Below are 19341 nucleotides of genomic sequence, written 5' to 3'. Positions count from 1 at the left end.
TGCAGCCTCGATACTGGGGGGACTTTCCTTTTTGTTATATTGCATCGCGCTTTCCTCTTGTTTAGATATCTTGTGGAGGCCTGCTTTTTTCTGAAAAAGAAATGGAGGCAGAATGGATCTATAGAAGAGGGGAGGTTCTGGGAGCTGGAAGGAGTGCAAGGAGGAGAAACTCTGTTTGGGATGTATTATATGAGAGAAGGATCTATTTTCAATAATATGTATAAGTATATAAATAAATAAATAGAGTAATAGACATATTTTCTGATTTTCCAAAATCCAATAATTTATAAGAAGGTTGTCATTATAGATGTTAGAATGTCAACATTTTGAAATGTAGCATAGAAAACTGAACAGAAAATCTGTTCAACTTATATTGGTAAAACTGATTATATACTAGAAAACATTGCAGATAACAAAAGGGGAAAACCCTGAACACTATGTCATAAAGTTTTCTTACTTCAGTATCAAAACACTAGAAGAGTTTAATATAGGATACATGAGGAGAATTCTACAATTAAAAAAATCAATTACCATCAAATAATACTAACATTTTTTAAATAGAAATACAGATTACCATGCACAAGTATATAGACACATAAGCAAAAAGAATGAATTGTGAGTCATTTCCCATTCAATACACACTGATGAATATGGTAGTAAGAATAAAATATAAAATAAATCATTATAACAGAATTAATCATATTCTAAGAAATGTTTAATGACCGATCATGTATTACATAGCGAAGAAAAACTATGTAGTCTTTAATCACTTCATGACACTGGCTAATATGCTAGGCAGAGAAAAATAAATCTCCAAACCTGGCATGAACAGGGGCTGTGTGTGCTGTGCTCAGTGTTAGAGCATTTGGCTAACGACTGCCTGGCACTGCTTCCCTTCCCGGCACTGAGAAAACCAAGGTGCTTTCATTCCCTCCCCTCGGCTTGTTAAAATTTTTAACAAAACACTGAATATTTAAAATCCATTTCCTTTAGAATTGTCTTTGATTAAAATTACATTATGATGGGAACAGTACAAACCTTTGAAATTATTCAAAAAACAGCATGTCTCTGTCTTTAAGAACATAACTTTTTGTAACATTCCCTCCAGCCTATATTTGGCACACATAAGCCTGGATCCATAAATATAGCTGATGGCTCCCAGATAAAAGAATGAAGGATTATTTTACCCCAAATTGCTTCATAAGCCTCAGAACGAAGAAAATAACAAACAAATTACAAAACAATCCAGAGATCTGGGATGATATCACAGTGCGGTTCTCTGAGTGTACCCTGTCTGTAAGCAGGAAAAACTCAAACTTGTCGTTCTTTTCTTCACTTTTAAAATGGAAACTCTATTTCTTAATTATTATTTTATTTATTTACATTCTAGTTGTTGGCCACCTCTGTCCTGCCTCCCACAGTTCCTCTTCCTCCTTGCCTCAGAGAGGGTGCTCCCTCCCCTCCCACTAGACCTTCCCCTTCCCTGGGGCCTCAAGTATCTTGAGGATTGAAGGCATCTTTGCCCACTAACAGCAGACCAGGCAGACCTCTACTGTATTTGTGGCAGAGGCCTCAGACAAGCTTGTGTATGTTCCTGGTTGGTGGCTCAGTCTCGGGGAGCTCCCTGGGGTCTAGATTTGTTGAGACTGCTGGTCTTCCTATGGAGTCGCTCTCCCCTTCAGTCCTTTCCCTAATTCAGCCATAGGGGTTCCCGATTTCAGTCCAATCGTTGGGTGTAAGTATCTGCATCTGTCTCAGTCAGTTGCTGGCTGGGCCTCTCAGAGGACAGCCACGCCAGACTCCTGTCTGTAAGCACAGCATAGCATCAGTAGTAGTGTCAGACCTTAGAGCTCCCCACATACCCACTAGCCATGAGAAAGATCCCAAGTTGAGCTGGTTATTTCTTCAGTATCTTCTCCATTTTTGTCTCCACAGTTCTTTTAGACAGGAACAATTCTGGATCAGAAATTTTGACTATGTGTTAGTAAGCCTGTCCCCTCACTTGAGGCCCTGTCTATCTCCTGGAGGAACTCAGACTCTGAGTTCCAGCTCTGTTCTAAAAAGTAACTTGTAAAATGATGAGACTGTCAGCTCACTTCTCAGTAGCAAATGTCCATACCTCTATCTTGCCCAACCATGGACCAGGTCAGAAGAGTTCTGTAATCATGTCCTTAAGTAGTCCAACTGTATCATCAGATTCAAAATTCCTTCTAGACTATGGATAAGGATGATCATTAGACGTTAAATTTTGCTATCATTTTCAATAAAATTAAATTTTAGTCAGTGTTCATTTATAATACATCAGCAGTGACACTGCTCAAGTTCATATCCAAATAAAGTCCTTGCAATTACAATTCTTCCGAGTAATTTTCATGTATAATTTGCTTTCATTTTTATTTTTTTTATAATTATTATATTGAAAACTATCATCATGTTTTTCTTTAGATTTCCATGCAATATGAAGGAAAGCTGATTGTTTATCTTAGTGTGGTATTGCTTAGGATTGCTTAATCTATTTAATCTAGTCCTGAATGTTTTGCTGGAGGAATTTTCCTTCTCAGGCTTCTTTGCAGGAATAACTCTTAATTTCTCACACTTGTATGATTTTACTTTTGTCAAATATACTACCTATTGAGAACAATTTTTTTAATCAAGAGAAGCCTGGCGCTGGCTTGTCTTGCTGTTGCTGCAACTGCCTAGGTTAAGGACATCAGCACAGCTTGCAAAATGATGGGTCATGCGCTTGTTCTTCTTTTATAGCTTATTAGCTATGCTATTTCTATGAGAACTGGTTCCCTCATACCTGATAGTCAATTATTTTATCATATTAGGAACAGATAAGGCTCTATATGCCTTTCTATATCAATTTTCCAGCTAAAGAGCTGATATCCCAGTATCCTGCAGTGATGACCACAGGAGGGTATGCGTTGAGGGGTGTATTTAAGCATTTTCTTTATGCATTGCATATTCTTCATTTACTGATGTTGAAGCCATTCTTTAATGTTTGCCAAGGGCCTGTTTGACAACTGACCCTTTTTGATACAAATCTAGTGAAGTTTGCTTCCCTTTCAGTTTACAGTTCAGTGTTCTAGCTCTTCACTTTCCCAGATGAAAATCTGCATTTTTCTAAATAGCCACGCTTGCTTCCACTGAGAACCAAGGCTAGCCACCACAAACAACAGCGCTGAGCACTTCTGAGACTTTTCAATACATTGCTGGAGGAGATGACATTTTTCATTTTTTTTTTTTTTACGAAAAAAATATCATGAGGTGTTACAAAGTGGGTTTTTTTTTCTTCTTTTATCTTTTATTTATTGGTGACTCTTTTTCAAAATAAAACCACAGTTAATATCTTTGGTATTGCATAAATTTACATGGGGATAAGGAAAACTTATCTAGAAAGGTTCTTATCTAAATACTGTTCTGAATTGTGTTACTACAGCTAAGTGTGCTAAAAATTCAAAAATCTTGTTATTAACATCATAGTAATCATTATCCTCCTCATATTTTTTTACATTTTTATTAGATATTTTCTTTCTTTACATTTCAAATATTGTCCCCTTTCCTCATTCCCCCTCTGAAAACCCCATCCCATCCCCCATCGCCCTGCTCACCAAGGCACCCATCCCCCCACTTTCCTGCCCTGGCATTCCCCTCCACTGGGGAACTGAGCCTTCACAGGACCAATGGCCTTTCCTCTCATTGATGTCTGAAAAGGCCATCCTCTGCTGTATATGTAGCTAGAGCCATGGGTCCCTCCATGCGTACTCTTTGGTTGGTGGTTCAATCCCTGGTAGCTCTGGGAGTACTGGTTGGTACATATTGTTGTTCATTCTATGGGGCTGCAAACCTCTTCAGCTCCTTGGGTCCTTTCTCTAGCTCCTCCATTGTGGACCCCATTGGTTGGCTGTGAGCTATGGGTATTTTGATCCCCCTTCTAAGGAGAAACATTATCACATTCTAGTAGCTGTACCTATGTCCCTGTCATTCTTACACTCCAGGTGAAAGAAACTGTGTCTCTTGGATAGTGGCCCTACCTATACATGGAAGAACTGAATAGAAGTTCAGTTCTATGCTTTGGGGAAACATTTCAGTTCAAACATATCTAAAGAGTTCTTAACAACTAAGAAATCAAATTGATATTTACAGAAATCTATCAATGTTAAGCAGAGGCTTTAAAAGTATAAATTTTACCATCGATTATGAGGGATGATGTGAACATTTCCAAAATTGTGAGTATAGGTGTGTCTGTCTGTCTCCCTCTCTCTTCTCATATATACATGCATGTGTGTGTGTATGTATGTGTGTGTGTCTATCTGTGTGTGTGTGTCTGTGTGTGTGTCTGTGTATGGTGCACCTACATATCTGTAACCATTAGATTAAGTACACTTAAATGTATGTGAATCTGTTAAGATGCAATTTAGATATTCTTTCTTCCAGGGTATGAAAAAAAAGGACACTCATAAAATCATGTCCTAGATTTTCATCATTAAAACATCAGAATAAAAAGTTGCCACCCACAGATATCCCAAGAGGCTAAGCTGTTTTCATGCAGTTCTGTATTCTGGTCTTAAACGTTTTGGACCAGGGAAGAGACCCAGATGAAGTAGCTTAAGCAAAATACGGCGACTAGTCTATTTGTCTGCCTGATCACAGCTTCCATCTATGTCATTGACTTTGCCAGACAAGCATGTTGTACATGCTTGATCCATTCATTCTAACTCTGTCTCTGTCTCTGTCTCTCTCTCTCTCTGTCTCTGTCTGTCTGTCTCTGTCTCTCCCCCTTCCCCTCTCTCCCTCCCTCCCCCTCCCCCTCCCCCTCTCCCCCCCTTAAACCTACTCCTTTCTCTTACCTTCTTACTTCTCAATACTTCCTCTGGTGCTCTCCTAGCTTTCTACCCAGCTAAGGAAAAGGAGTCATCATGAGAGGACTTAGAAACCTCCCACCCTGCACCTACCCAGCCACCAGCCTCCTCACCCACATGCCACCTTCTCCCTGCTGTTGCAACACTTCCTGTATATAAAATTTCTTCTTCTTGCCCACTCAAGGGAATGTCTCCAGCCATTCACCTTCTTTCCTACATCAGTTCTTATTGCTCCTCTAACAGGGTTAGAAATACACTATTTTTACTTATAAAGAAACTTCTTTATTTACTTAAGGAATACCCTTAGCTACAATGGTCACTTTCCCTTTTGCAGCAAACTCCTATTCAGAAACTCCAATGTTTCTTTTACATTGTATTCTAAATCTCTTCCAGTATATCTTTCCCCTTGACCATGACTCAAGCTGAGACTACCATGGCTGTTAATGACCTCAAATAAACACTTCAATTCTCTTAAACGGCATGTTTGAGGCAAATCATTTAACACCATTGTTGTTGGTTTCCCCTCATTACCCATTCTTGCTCTGATGACATTGGTGATATACTCTCTAATTTTGTCTCTTCCCACTTTTTCTTATTCTTTTTTATGTTTTCTAGTTTCTATCTTACATATCACGGCTAAGGCTGCACACACATAAACTGAGCACTCAATTTTTTGGTAGCACTTAGATTTGGCCTAGTTTATATTCACGCATTATCTTATTAGGTTGCACATCATTCAATATAGTCAGTGTGCTGATTGTATTTGAGTGCTTGTCTCTAGTCCAAACATTTTCCATGTACCTAAGTTTGTGTAAACAGGTCTGAATAAATCTGTAAGACATGAAGCATTCCTGGTCTCAGTGTTCATTCATCTTTGCATTTGTTCAAGACAGAAACCCTTTGGTGCCGTAATAACGACACTCTGTTTCTTATGCCAGAATTTGTTTGATTCATCTATAGTTTCAGTTTTCAATCTTTTCAATCCCCTGGATTAGGCTTCTTTCTAAGTTTTGAGTCTTTTATGGATATATTTTTGCTAGATTTTATTTTCAGATAGTGTATTGTTCACCTGAAGAAATTACTTCTTAAAACTCAGACTTGGTATCTTGCATCATTTATGAATTTATCAATTTTAAGTGTTTACATGTGTAGGCATTTGTATATATATATATATATATATATATATAAGCATTTATGTGTATTGTGTGTCCACACATTTGTTCATCTGTGTGCATGCAAGTGTTTATGTGTGTCTGTGTATTATGTGTATGTTTATGTGTGTGTGCATGCATTTGTATGTGTGTGTGTCTGCAAACAGATATTATTTTAACTCTTATTTTCCAGTTAAGCTAATTCATTTCTATTTCCTGCCCAATTGCTTTGATAATGATTCTCCAAGTACTATGGAAGCAGCTAGAGTGATCATCAGTCTCTTGGGATCTGAGTGAAAATGGTTTTGACTTATCTTTGACTATAAAGTTAAGTGTGGTGTGTCTCAGATTTTGTTTTTGTTTTTGTTTTGTTTTTGTAAAATTACTGTGTTAAAGCTCACTTTTCTATTGAAAAGTTCAGCTTGATTTCCAGTGTTTACTTCATAAATGGATTGTTAACTTATTTATGACTTACAGATTTCCCTTAAGCCTAAAGGCTTTTGGGGGGATAGGGACATCCTTTTGGAGACAGGGGAGAGGAATGAGATGAGGAACTGTCAGAGGTGGGTGATCAGAATGTTCTTAGGACTAAAGCTACCTTCACAAGAGTATCAAGAATTATTTGCCTCATTACCCCCATTCTTTCCTGTAAAGACAGTTTCCAGAGGCATTAAGCAATGGGTTACTGCATTGGAAAAACAAAAGTATACTTAGGGATCCTAAGTATATTAATCTATTGACATGGAAGAGATGAACCAAAATTCAAAATAACACTTTCCATAATCGTTTGTGTTTAAAATGTATAATTTGTCTTTATACAAATGTTATTTATGTTAGCAAGTGATATGACCCACCATTATTAGTTTCACATAGTTAATAGCTAATAATGATAAATGTTTTTAAATGTTCATTTTAATTCGTAGCATGGTGAATATCTGTAACTATAAGCCACACAAATAGCTATTAGGGTCTTCAGTGGTTTTGCAGAGCCAAGCCATTTAGAAACCACCAAAACTTGAGAACTGCTGTTTGAGGAAAATAATGCTTTATTTTCAGATGTAGAACATGAGCTCTGAACGCCATACACCATATATTCTGCCTTCACCCTGCTATGCTTTTTGTTTGTTTTGTTTTTTGTTTTTTGTTTTTGTTTTTGTTTTTGTTTTTGTTTTGGTAGCAGAACTGTAACAGTAATGTAGGTAGGTGTTCTGGTTCGTGTTAGATGGTCAAGCCTATAAGATTAATAAAAAACAGTTGGAGATTCTCTGAAACATTGCTTAGATATGACTCTGAACGTCATTCTTGATGGGAATGTATATACCCACCCTACATCATCAAGCAGGAAAGAAAGTTTGTTTTCAGTCTTAAATTGGATTCATTGTTCTCTCTTAGTTTCTGCTTCTTAAAAGCTAGCCTAAAACTCAATGGATTAAAACAAAAAGAAATCTTTTGTCACTTAAAAGACTACCAATTAGCTGGGAGGTTCTGTCAAGCTAAGCCAAGCTTGGCTCATTTTAGCTGTGGCCATGTATGCATCTATTGTCCTCAGGCAGGAAGGCTGGGGATTTGCTGTCTGACTGCCATGATAAAGGGAAGAGTTCCTCATGCCCCATATTATCTAGCAGGCTGTCCAACGCCCGCTTCCATGGTGGCGGCAGGAAACTCAAAGAACAATCATAGCTACAAAGTTTCCTGAGACTGAAGCTGGAGCTGCGTCAGCAATACTGCTGATTAAAACAAGGATCAAAGACAGCTCAGATTTGGAGTACAGGGAAAGAATCTACCTCTTAATGGTAGAAGTTATAAACTCACAAAGAGTGGATACAATGAAAATAAGTTAATTACGAATGTCCCCAGCTGACCCAATATTCCAGTAAAAATAAACCAAACTATGCTCTAAAATGAAAAAAAAAAAAAAAAGAGCCCAGTATAGTATCTCTACAATGTTACATAATAAGTCAGACATATGGCTTTGTATCATAATGTGGGATGGCAATTATATTGACCAAGTGGATGGATTCTTTATCAGCATTAAAGAGGATTAGGTTTAATTCCCATTTCTGATACTAGGGCAAGTAAGTTAACCTCTTTAAACTATAGGCTCTTTATCTATAAAATAAGGAAAATAACTTGTGTGTCAGAAGGTTTATTAAAGACAGGATGAGGTGATGCTTAGGAAAGGCTTCTTGAAGAAAATGCTTTAATCACACAAGCCAGTGGCTGTTTTATAAAGCCCCTTCTCTATCTCTGTTTAGTGAATTCTTCCCAGCTCCCTCAGACCAAACAGCAGTGCCATATTTAACTGCACACATCTGTCAGCATGAGTGGCATGTAAGCCAGCATGTAAGCCAGCGATCTCTAAGTCCTCCCTCCTGCTGTGTACATAAACCCTCTTACGGAACATAAATCCAGTCCATCTCAATAACTGTGTACTAAATATCTGATGTTTGCCATCTTTCATTCCACTTTGTGAATGTAAGCAGTGTATTCTCTGTTTAAATAAGATCTCAGATATGAGTGATGGAGATACTGTCTGTGCCAGATAACTTAGATTAAACATATTGAATGCTCTTCTATGTTATGCAAGTACAAATATTGTAAGAAGAGCATTACTGGTCAAGCTCTATCCTAACAGTCCGTGGCATAGATTAACAGCTTTTCTAGATCAAGTATCCTTCAGTCTGAATTGTCTTCTGCCACCATTTGTATTAGCAATTCTCAGCTCACCTTGTATCCAGGCAAGGATACATAAAAGTGTGGGTTAAGATGGAAAGATCCATATTGGTCTCTGACGCAACCAGCTGGGCCTTTACTTCCTTTGTCACCTCTTATTAGGAAGCAGATGGGTTGATGTCACAGTTGATGGCACGTTATTGCACAGCTGTGTGCATCTCCTTGCTCATTCAATTGGCCTTGTTAATTTAAACGTCTTCCATTATCACTCTTGAGTTAGCACATTCGTCTCTGTGACTATTTCCATCTATCACAAGGGAGCATTATTGTATTTGAGCTGCAGCTATTGGATCCCTCTAGGTCCAGTGGCAGATTGGTTCCCAAAAATCTATCAGCCCAGAGAAAATCATTACTAGAGTTCTGAGCCCTTTCAAAGAGTACATGTTAGTTCACTCTAGGAATGACTACACCTATTAAAAACCCAGAGCATCTGGAAATTTGACGAAACACGACTACAATTTGATAAACTACTTCTTTAGATCATTACCAACAGTACTGGCATTCTTTTAATGACTTTAAGCTAGAAGGATGGAACTTGCGGATCTCAATCCACCACTGACGCTCAGGCTGGTAAGTTTTCCGTTCTGTCACTCAGCAAATGGTTTCTGGGCGTCACTGTGCTCAGAGAGATTTGACAAGTCACAAGTGGATAAGGTAGTACCATACTGATAATTCAGTTCACCCAGGTAGGACAAGTTCTGGCTTGCATTAAGACCTGCAAAAAAGTAGAAGAAAGTTAAGAGTCAGGCATGCTTCTTGATAGTCTGGTTACTGAGGCCAGAACATCCACAAAATTCTCTAATACAGACTTGACTTAGCTGAGAAAAGTATGGTGGAAGACACTCAACCAGTGTGCTCTGAAAGAAAGCTGCAGGAATGGAAAGTGAGAAAGTAATAGAAAATGAACGTTTGGGGGAAAGAGGGACATTGAGATAGACCATTTCAGAGGGCTGACATGAGCTGGAGACATGGCTCAGTGGTTAAGAGAACACAGACTGCTCTTCCAGAGGTCCTGAGTTCAAATCCCAGCAACCACATGTTGGCTCACAATGGGTTCCAATGCCATCTTCTGGTGTGTCTGAAGACAGCAACAATGTACTCAAATAAATAAATAGTGCTAACATTTAGACAGTAGAAGTCAAGGGTGAATTACTTCAAATAGTTGAGGTAACTCCAATCAGGTCCTGCAGATCAAATAGTTCCTCATCATTCACAAAGAGTATAGGCCAAAGATGAAGAATTTGCAAGATAGAATATACTAATATAAGGCAGTAGGTAGAAGCCATAAAATGTGTAACAGTCCATGATTTGCCAAAGAGTGATATTCCAGACTCAAATAGCATGTAAAGGCAAGTAGTGTTTTATTCTGTAGAAATTCAGCATGCTGGGATCTCCCATAACCAAAAAAGAGACACAACCAAGTAGGCTTGCAGTCCTGATTTAAAGCATATTAGGGAATTCTGGAGTAGGTGACCTTTATCTTACTGCATCTCTAGGGAAATTTCCATTACTGGGGCATGTGGGCTGGGAACTGTTGCTGAGGAAGTCCGGAAACTGCTGAGGACACATTGTACTTGCCTCAGGCCAAGGGTTTGGGCAGCTTCTAATGGCAGGGCAGTTTCAGACTGGCTGCCTGAAGCCTGTTTTGTTTTGTTTTGTTTTGTTTTGTTTTGTTTTGTTTTGTTTTCTAGTAACTGACTTACCTGGGATTGCTTGGACTTGCTCTGCTCTTAGGCCTAGTCTCCTAAACTGCCCATGTGAAGCCTGTCATGGAGTCAGCCTAGCCTTCTCAATGTCAATTTTCAATGTGACAGATGGGTTTTCATTCAGTTTTGAACCACCTAGACAGATAATGCAAGTGTTTTCTCAATTTTTCCTTTCCATATTGTTTTGCCAAAGCACCATTAACTTGTTTTCATTTAGTTTTATTTACTATTCTTTTGTATTTTATTTTCAGTTCTTCTGTCTCTGTTATCTTTGAAAATGGTGGTCATTACATAGCCCATTCTAACCTCCAGCATGTAATCCTCCAGTTTTATATTGTGCTGATATTACAGAAATGTGTCACTATGCCTGGCTCTAAACCTCTTTTAACAAAAGTAATACTAACCATCTGTGTGTCATAAATGGAAGGAAGGGGAAACATTTGAAAAGTTGCTGATGGTTCTGAAGTGAAATATAGATAAAGCTGTTTTTCATTAGTGAGAGCCTCAAAGTTCTTGAACTTATGAGGCTAAACATTGAAATCAAATTGGAATAGGTACAAACTTGTGCTAGGATTTTGAACCCAGAATCCTTCCTTCTCTCTGTAGTATTACACACTGATAAGTTGTAGACAATTAAATGAAACCAGGTCTCCAGTCAGTATACTAGAATTGTTTTCTAGTATCTGTCATAAAACAGGAAAAGTTACTTTTATATTTTTGGGTCCAATAAAACTTTTGTTTATCAGAGATCAAGTTCTTCAGTCTATCCTGTTAGATCCAAGTCATTCCTTACCTGGCTATCATAGCAGAGAGAAATTTCACCTTGCAAAATCCTTTAATCCCTTGCTAGATTAAGGATGTTCTGTCAACAGAGAGCATCAGCTCCCCTAGAGCTTTGATAAAAATGCAGAACTTCAAGCTTCATAACTAAATCAAGTCTGCATTTTAAAAAGATTTCTGGGTGATTTCTCTGCACATGGAGTTTGAGAAGCACTGGTCAATTTTTTAAACCACAACTTTTCTGAATCTCCAGAATTATTTTGAGACTGAGAATTCCTGAATTTGGACAAATAATGTGTTTAGATCTGAACCATTGCATTATCAACTTTTCTCTCCAAACACAATAAAAACATTCAAGTAATGCAATATGGTAACACTTCCAAAACTTATCACAAAATCACCCTGAACCCACATGGAGATTAAAATTTATTGTTTTACTAGAGGTAACAAATTTTAAAGTCCATCATTTGACATTTTACTTGAATGTGATAGATTTTATAGTCATGTACTTCATAATAGTTAAAATTTTATGAGTGATAACACACACAGACACACACACACACACACACACACACACACACACACACACACCATCTTTGACGCAGGAACAAATGTTGGGCTATGACCTGTGATAAACTTCCTAAGCAAGCACTACACAGTCAAGGCTGACCTTCCCTCGGTCAATTATTTTGAACTGTTTGAAGTATAGAAATGGTTTCACAGCAGAACATTTATGTCTAGCTTTTCATCTAAAGAGCCGTGAAAAGAATGTGATAGAGTCAGAGAAATCAGAGTATCTCAGCAATCCCTATTGTTGAGTTTTAAAAAGCCATGGCTTCCTCTTAAAATTTCACATGACTCTGACATGGATACTACACTCTCTTGTACATTTGCGCAACATTTAGACCCATCTATATGGTGAATTACATTCTAATTGTAAGCTTCTCATTATGTTCACTGAATTTAGGAATGAGAACTGTGATTAAGACCATTTCCCTGTGCCACACCTCTGACTGCTTTGCTCCACAAAAAAAGCACCTCTTTTTATTGAAATTAATTTCATAGAAATTTATTTTTGATAAAATAATGTTTAATCTACTAAAAAAGATTACTAAAGAAGCTACTAATGTTTAATCGTCTAATGATTTCATAAGTCTTCTCCTGTGCTTCACTGGAGTGCTTGGTGAGCATTATTTAGAGGACTATTATGAATTCCCTACAGTGTGTGAACTATTCCCATCCAGCATTTAATGGAACGATTGCATCTGGATAGGCATTTGTTTGTTTGTTTGTTTTTCCAAGACAGGGTTTCTCTGTGTAGCCCTGGCTGTCCTGGAACTCACTCGGTAGACCAGGCTGGCCTCGAACTCAGAAATCTGCCCGCCTCTGCCTCCCAAGTGCTGGGATTATAGGTATCCGTCACCATGCCTGGCATTTGTTTGTTTCTAATCAAATAAGTCTCAGCTATGATAAGGATAAGTAAAATTAAATGGGTTATTTACTTCATGGTTTCCTTTCCTTTACTGTGTTAAATGTTCTGTGACAATAGACAGTGGCCCAAATGTGCTATTATTCTCCAATGCATTGATGATGGAACCTTTTTCTATAAAGTTCATTATAAGAGTAATGTTTCTTAGAACAAAAGTAAAGATATGCTAACAGCTCCTGAGAGACTCATAGCAACCACATGAAAACTGAATAATACTAGGAAGAAATTACACGCTAAATCTTTAGAGATGAAGGGTTTGATTTGGGAAACTTTCGAAGTGCTATTTTATAATCCTGCAAGGCATCTGGGAATTTGAGTTCAAAATGGTCCTTAATATGATTCTGTAACAAATGCACTTGTATCAAACTCATGTCTACTGTGAGCTGCCCAATAACATTGACCTATGATTTTCATTCATTGCCAACTTGTGGAAACAGGATATTACAAATAGGTTAAAACAACTGCTCTATGCTGATGGTAATGATAGATAGAAAAGAAGGTGTAAATAGAGATAATCCTTCAGAACGTTTATCAATTCAACTAAGAAACAAAGCTTTGATGAGTTATGAGAGGATGAAGGCACTTTAATTTCCCTCTATCAAAAGTAAATTGTGGCTCCTTGCCTGGGCAGCAGAGTAGAGTTGGCCCTGGTTATGCAGGTGAGCCATCACTGAGGGCATGAGAGCAGTAGAGCTATTTCTGCTCCTTGCCTTCTGCAGCACTCTGGAGAGCCAGCCCTGCATCTAGCCTGGAAACCACACACAGTAGTGTGGGCACTGATGGCATGGGCGACAGAAGAGCCAGCCCCAAGGGCATGTGAGTTGGATATCTAACTCTGCCCTTTGATAGCTCTGCCCTTTGATATCTGTGGCATTGGATGGGTTAGCCAGAGAAAGACAGGAGAGGCCACCCATGTGGTATAGGTACAAGAGAGCTGGCTGGCTGATCAGTTCAAATACCTCTCAGGCCCAGATCCAGGGCTTCAAATTGGCCTACCCCAACATCTACCCTATGCATGAACTTCTGGAGTGTGGGAAGGGGCCAGTGCTACAAATCCAAAACTACAGGATCTTCATGACGCAGGGTCACAACAGAATATCTGTAAGAAGTCTCAATCAGGTTCCAGTATTGATTATGTAACAGAAGCCAGACCTAGGATACACTTCAATGAACATTTGCAAGCAAAGATGTGTAGACAAAAGGAAGTACTATAGGACACACTATGACACACTACATCGCCCACAAAATTTCCTTTCTCTTTTAGAAAAGGAGGTTGCAAGGATAGAGGTCCAGTATGAGGGGAGAGGATGAGGAGATGAGCGGGATTGGGATGTATATGAAATTCACAGAGAATCAATAAAACGATAAAACAAATTTAAAAATGGTGGTATCAGCAACCTTTCTCTTATCAGCGTTCTCATTAATCTCTATGGCTTAATTTCTTGAATAGGGTTATATTTTTGCAAAGTGAGCTTATAAAATTGAATATTTATTTAAGAAATAACAAGTAGATCTGTAGCTGACAGTAAAGAGAGTAAAACACTTTAAAATGCCAAGTTGTTGTAGAAAAATAATGTCACACTTGTAAGGATAAGCTCAGTTATTATGTATTTGGGTTTGAAAGTGGCATTTCCACTCCTTAGATCTTTAGTAATACATTTATTTGCTGATATTTGAAAGCAAAAGTGTCTCCAACTCATAACTCCTATATACTTATTTATAAATATACATATTTGTACCACCTGATTGAAAGTGATGTGATGGAGCGACTGCCTATGCCTATCAGTTTCTTTTTTCCAGGTAAATTGTAATGAATCTGTGCTTTGTGTATTCATAGGCCCTCTGAATTTAGTATGTAGGTTGTGCTTTTGATGTTACAACCAAAAATAACATAATGGCTCAGATTTAGGAATTTCATGACTGATATATGAAAGGTAAGTTTGTTTTCCGAGACATTAATGCAGCACTTCAATCCAAGGCCACCTTCTGATTCCAAGGTTCCTTCTAAACGGAACCTAATTATTTTCATTATGGATGTTATGAAAGTCAAGTCATGCGCATTTACATACATTTTCTTTTAGTTTTTAATCACTCATAGAGACTGCTAAGCATTTCTCTAGAGAAAATTCAAAGTAAGGAGAAAACTAGGTCTGTTTTAAACCTATCCTACACAGTATATCAGACTGTCTTTTTATCTTGGCTGCCCTAGCTCAGTGAGATATGAATATGATTGGCCTTTCATCTTCAGAAACAAGGGTGGGGATGTTAGAATGCATTTGTTTTTCACTTGGAATATTTTAGCCTGCTCTAACCAAAATGATGTCAAGACAATTTGGCTTTTGAAGATTAGAAGTAGCCAAGAAATATGATTAATGTGCTCTATCATCGTGTTAGATTCTAAAATCATGGGCATCAAAGTGACCTTTAAGTACTTGACTTCTAATTTCCAAGCCTTTAGAACAGTTCTAAATGCAGTCAAATCACTCATTTTTCTAATCATGCAGTCCCTGTGTCTGCTCATAGAAGCACAAAAGATGGCATGCAGCGTGATGCTATCCAGTTGTAATTCTTCATATATTTAAATTATCAAAAAAGTAATAGTACTCCTTCTGTATAGTTATATAAAGTATGGGAGAAGAGTCTGAATTTCTTTACAGGTGTAACTCCTAGATGGAAAGCCTCACTCCACTAGCGGACTCCACCTCAAGAAATATATTGATAGCACAGTTGGAATTGATGGGTTATCAATTTTAATCAATTTTAAAATAAACAATTTTAAAGTAAAACAAGAGATCATAAAGTTATAGAGGTGGGTATTGGAGGAGATAAGGGGAGGAACTGAGGTAAATGTGATCAAATTATATTGTGTGAAATTTGAAAAGTATTAAAAATTTAAAAGAAACTCAAAAATGTTTGCTTTTCCACATAATGCACCTCTAAATGTAAGTATTTTTTATTATCCTAATTCATATATGAGAAAATAGAGAATAAATAAAGGAAATGTAATTTTTGCAAGACATGGGGGAAATATATAACTAAGAAAGACTGGGTAACTAACCTTTAATTATTCTTATAAGATTTGAAAATCCATTTGGAAATTATTTAGTATATGACATAGGTATAGCCAGGGTTTGTGTATGTGAGAGAGTGGTGTGTGTGTGTGTGTGTGTGTGTGTGTGTGTGTGTATTCATGATGTATAAACACCTAAATAGATCATCATTATAAATAACTGTCCACTGAAGTCAACAGGTGCACTAAATCAATATGTTATTAATATAATTTCACTGAGTACCTTTCCTCCAGCAAGCCTTACCAGGCAAACACTGTCAAACACATAGATATGGTTCTTCATTATGTTTCCACTAGGGGAACAAATGGCGAATAAATCCTATGGTATTTTGTTGAAATGCCTCCCATTTTCTAATTAATTCCTCTGCCCATGGATGTGTAAGATTCACAGTGGTGAGTGCAAAGGTGGTCAGTACTGAGGAAGGGAGTGGGGCAGAGAAGAGGCTGGAATGGTCCTCAGTAACTCAGCCCTCACCCTCTGTATGGGAACTATTTTCTTAATATGTATTTTTATTTTCTATATTCTTTGTTTACAATCCAAAAGCTTTCCTCTTTCCCAGTTCGCCCCTCCCCATATGTCCCATAAGTCCCCTTCTCTCCATCCATTCTCCTATCTTTCCCCCTCCCTTTTCTCTGTCCTGGTACTCCCCTACAATGCTGGATCAGCCATTAGATAGTATGGGAACTATTTAATGAGTGCTTCCTCCTCATCATCTTGCTTTGAAGTTGCTTGCCCTTAATTTACATTACAAAATGGGCACTTTGCCTCTTTTTAGCATAGTGTTTGTTTTATGTTCCTTAGCAACATTGTACAGTGGGAGCATTCTATGTTTGGAGCAAAATGGCAAAAGTTTCTTTATTCAGTCACTTGCCAGATAGGTGACTTTAAACACATTACGTAGTTTTTCCTTGTCTTAGATGTCTCTGCCATCAAGTTAGCATAAAAATAATTCATATACAATATGGGCAGTCAAACTTAAAATAATGTTTATAAATGCTTCTATAAAATAATTATTGTAAATACTGATATAAGTATAGATAATACTTTTATTTTAGAGGTTTTAGTGAAATAGAAGACTATATTTAACTTGGAGTTGATAAATCCTCTTCCTTGTGTGCTAGACAAGTGGTTCTTAAGGCTTCCACATACTACCCAAAATGTAGTTATCCAAGATGGAAAGGCAAAAAGCAAGTCCCTAGGTCAAATCATCAGCTCCACAAGCATCTTCTGCTCTTGGGACATAAACCCAGATTCATTGTTCTTGTGGCTTTGCCTCTCAGTAAAAGGCTACTATTTACTATCTGCCTACCAACCCTTGATGAGATATATAAGTGATAATGACTATTTTCTAGACTCTTTCTGTGGAGACTGATTGCACTTTCTTATTTCACAAATAACCCTTCTCATGCTTATATATGGCAAATCCAATTTTAGGATACATTTCTAAGTACCTGGCTTGATTGCTTCTAAAAACCACTGCTCTTTCTTTGATTGTAAATTGCTTTTATTAACGACCCTGAACTACCTCATGAATGAGCAATGTGTATAAAGATCAGACAATAAATAAACTGTACTTGAGAGACCAGTCTGGACCATGAGTTCCCAATATCAGGAAATGTATAACCTTCAAACAAATGGGGTATAAATTCTCTGCAGAGAATTTGTTTATTGTGTCATTAACTTATCACTTCGCATGTGATTAAAATATTCAGATTTATTTTCAAATCAAAGTTTTATATCAAAACAGACATTTCATTTTAAAAGATCTCTAGATGAGCTCGTGCCAATAAAATATAATCAATTAAAAGTTCACAATTGTGTTTCAATAGACAAACGGTGTTTGAAAATATACCACTATTTTAAAAAGCTCATCCAAATCCTACACTGTGGAATCACTCACACAGATGCTTATTGAGTTATGCTTACAAACCCTGTACTTGCACATCAAACAAAAATGGATATGCTATTAAGAACAGAGGAACTTCAAATGCCCTTATAGTTGCCATCATAAGAACTGAACTGTAGGCTGTGCAGAAAACAGAGATGGCTCAGTGGATAAAACACTTGCAGTGCAAGCCTGGGGCTTCAGTTCAAATCCTCAGAACCCAAGTAGAGCTAGATGATGGCTGTTGTGTCTGTCATTTCAGAGTTCCTTTGGTGAGTGAGAAATCAGACTCGGGAGACTTCCTAAGTGTTCATGGGACAGCTAGTTTGGCATGTGCAGGAGCAAAATAAGAGATACTGTCTCAGACAAGGAGGAAGTGTAGGAGCCCTCCCTTGTGTAGTAGCTATAACGTGGGTAAAAACAAAACAAAACAAAAACAAAAAACAAATACCAGTTTGTTCTTCCACCTTCATACATGTACCACATGTGCATAGAAACATGTACATATAAACATGCACACACAGAATGTTTTAAATGGCAGCTTTATACTTTATTTGCCTCTGATTTTTACAGACTTAACCCCATATTTTTCAAGAGACAGAGCTGGTTTATTGAACATGATCTGTGAAGCTAAGTGTTAAATGGCAGGTATTCTGGTTATCTGTGTCACATTATTTACTAGAAAGCCAAAGTCAAGGATCCTAAAAGCTCTTTAATTTCTTTTGCCAAGTTTAAAATCAAGAGGACAATCCCCAGACTTATAACATTCAGCTATGCCAATCCAATAGATTTTTGAAGACACGAAGGTGATATCACTTCACATGCCATATATGAAGATATAATGCATCCTTTTTGCTTGAGGGATATGTTTATGGCTAGTCTAGATGATGAGTCTATTAATTATTAATATATACTAGATTCTGTTGCATATATCTCTGAAAGTAGTCTTTTTTTCTTTTTTTATTATATATATTCTTCATTTAGTTTCCAAATGTTGTCCCCTTTCCTGAAATTCTCATAACCCATTTCCCCTCCCTCTGTTCCCTAGTCAACCCTCTCAAGCTTCCCTGTCCCAGAATTCCCCCACACTGAGGCATCAGAGCCTTTCTAGGACCAAGGGTTTCTACTCCCTTTGATGTCCAACACGGCCATACTCTACTGCCTATGTGTCTGGAGCCAGGGGTAACTCCATGTGCACTCTCTGGATGATGGTTTTGTCCCCAGGAGCTCTGGGAGAACTGGTTGGCTCATATTGTTGTTCCTCCTATGGAGCTGCAAACCCCTTCAGCTCCTTGGATCCTTTCTCTAGCTCCCCCTTGGGAGACCTGTGCTTAGTTCAATGGCTGGCTGAGAGTGTCCCCCACTGTATTTGTCATGTACTAACAGAGCCTCCTAGGTGACAGCTATATCTAGCTTTGGTCGGCAAGTACTTGTGGGCATCAATAATAGTGTCTGGGTTTTGTAACTATATATGGGATGGATCACTAGGTGGGATAGTCTCTGGATGGTCCTTCCCTCAGACTCTGCTCCACACTTTGTTTTTGTATCTCTTTCTGTGGAAATTTTGTTCCCCCTTCTAAGATGGACCAGAGTATCCATATATTGTTTTTCCTTATAGTCTAATATAAACTGCTTGTTACTCTTATGGTTTCTGTGTTCGT

General features: G+C 37.8%; 1 protein-coding gene across 3 annotated transcripts in view; it reads left to right on the top strand.

Moving 5' to 3' along the window:
* Window positions 1–19341, top strand: part of Gabrb2 (gamma-aminobutyric acid type A receptor subunit beta2) — a 222476-nt gene that overhangs the window by 163939 nt on the left and 39196 nt on the right. The gene's annotated exons all lie outside the window — the stretch shown is intronic.

The sequence above is a fragment of the Apodemus sylvaticus genome, chromosome 10, assembly GCF_947179515.1.
Source record: "Apodemus sylvaticus chromosome 10, mApoSyl1.1, whole genome shotgun sequence".
Lineage (NCBI taxonomy): Eukaryota > Metazoa > Chordata > Mammalia > Rodentia > Muridae > Apodemus > Apodemus sylvaticus.
This window is presented reverse-complemented; position numbering and strand designations above follow the sequence as displayed.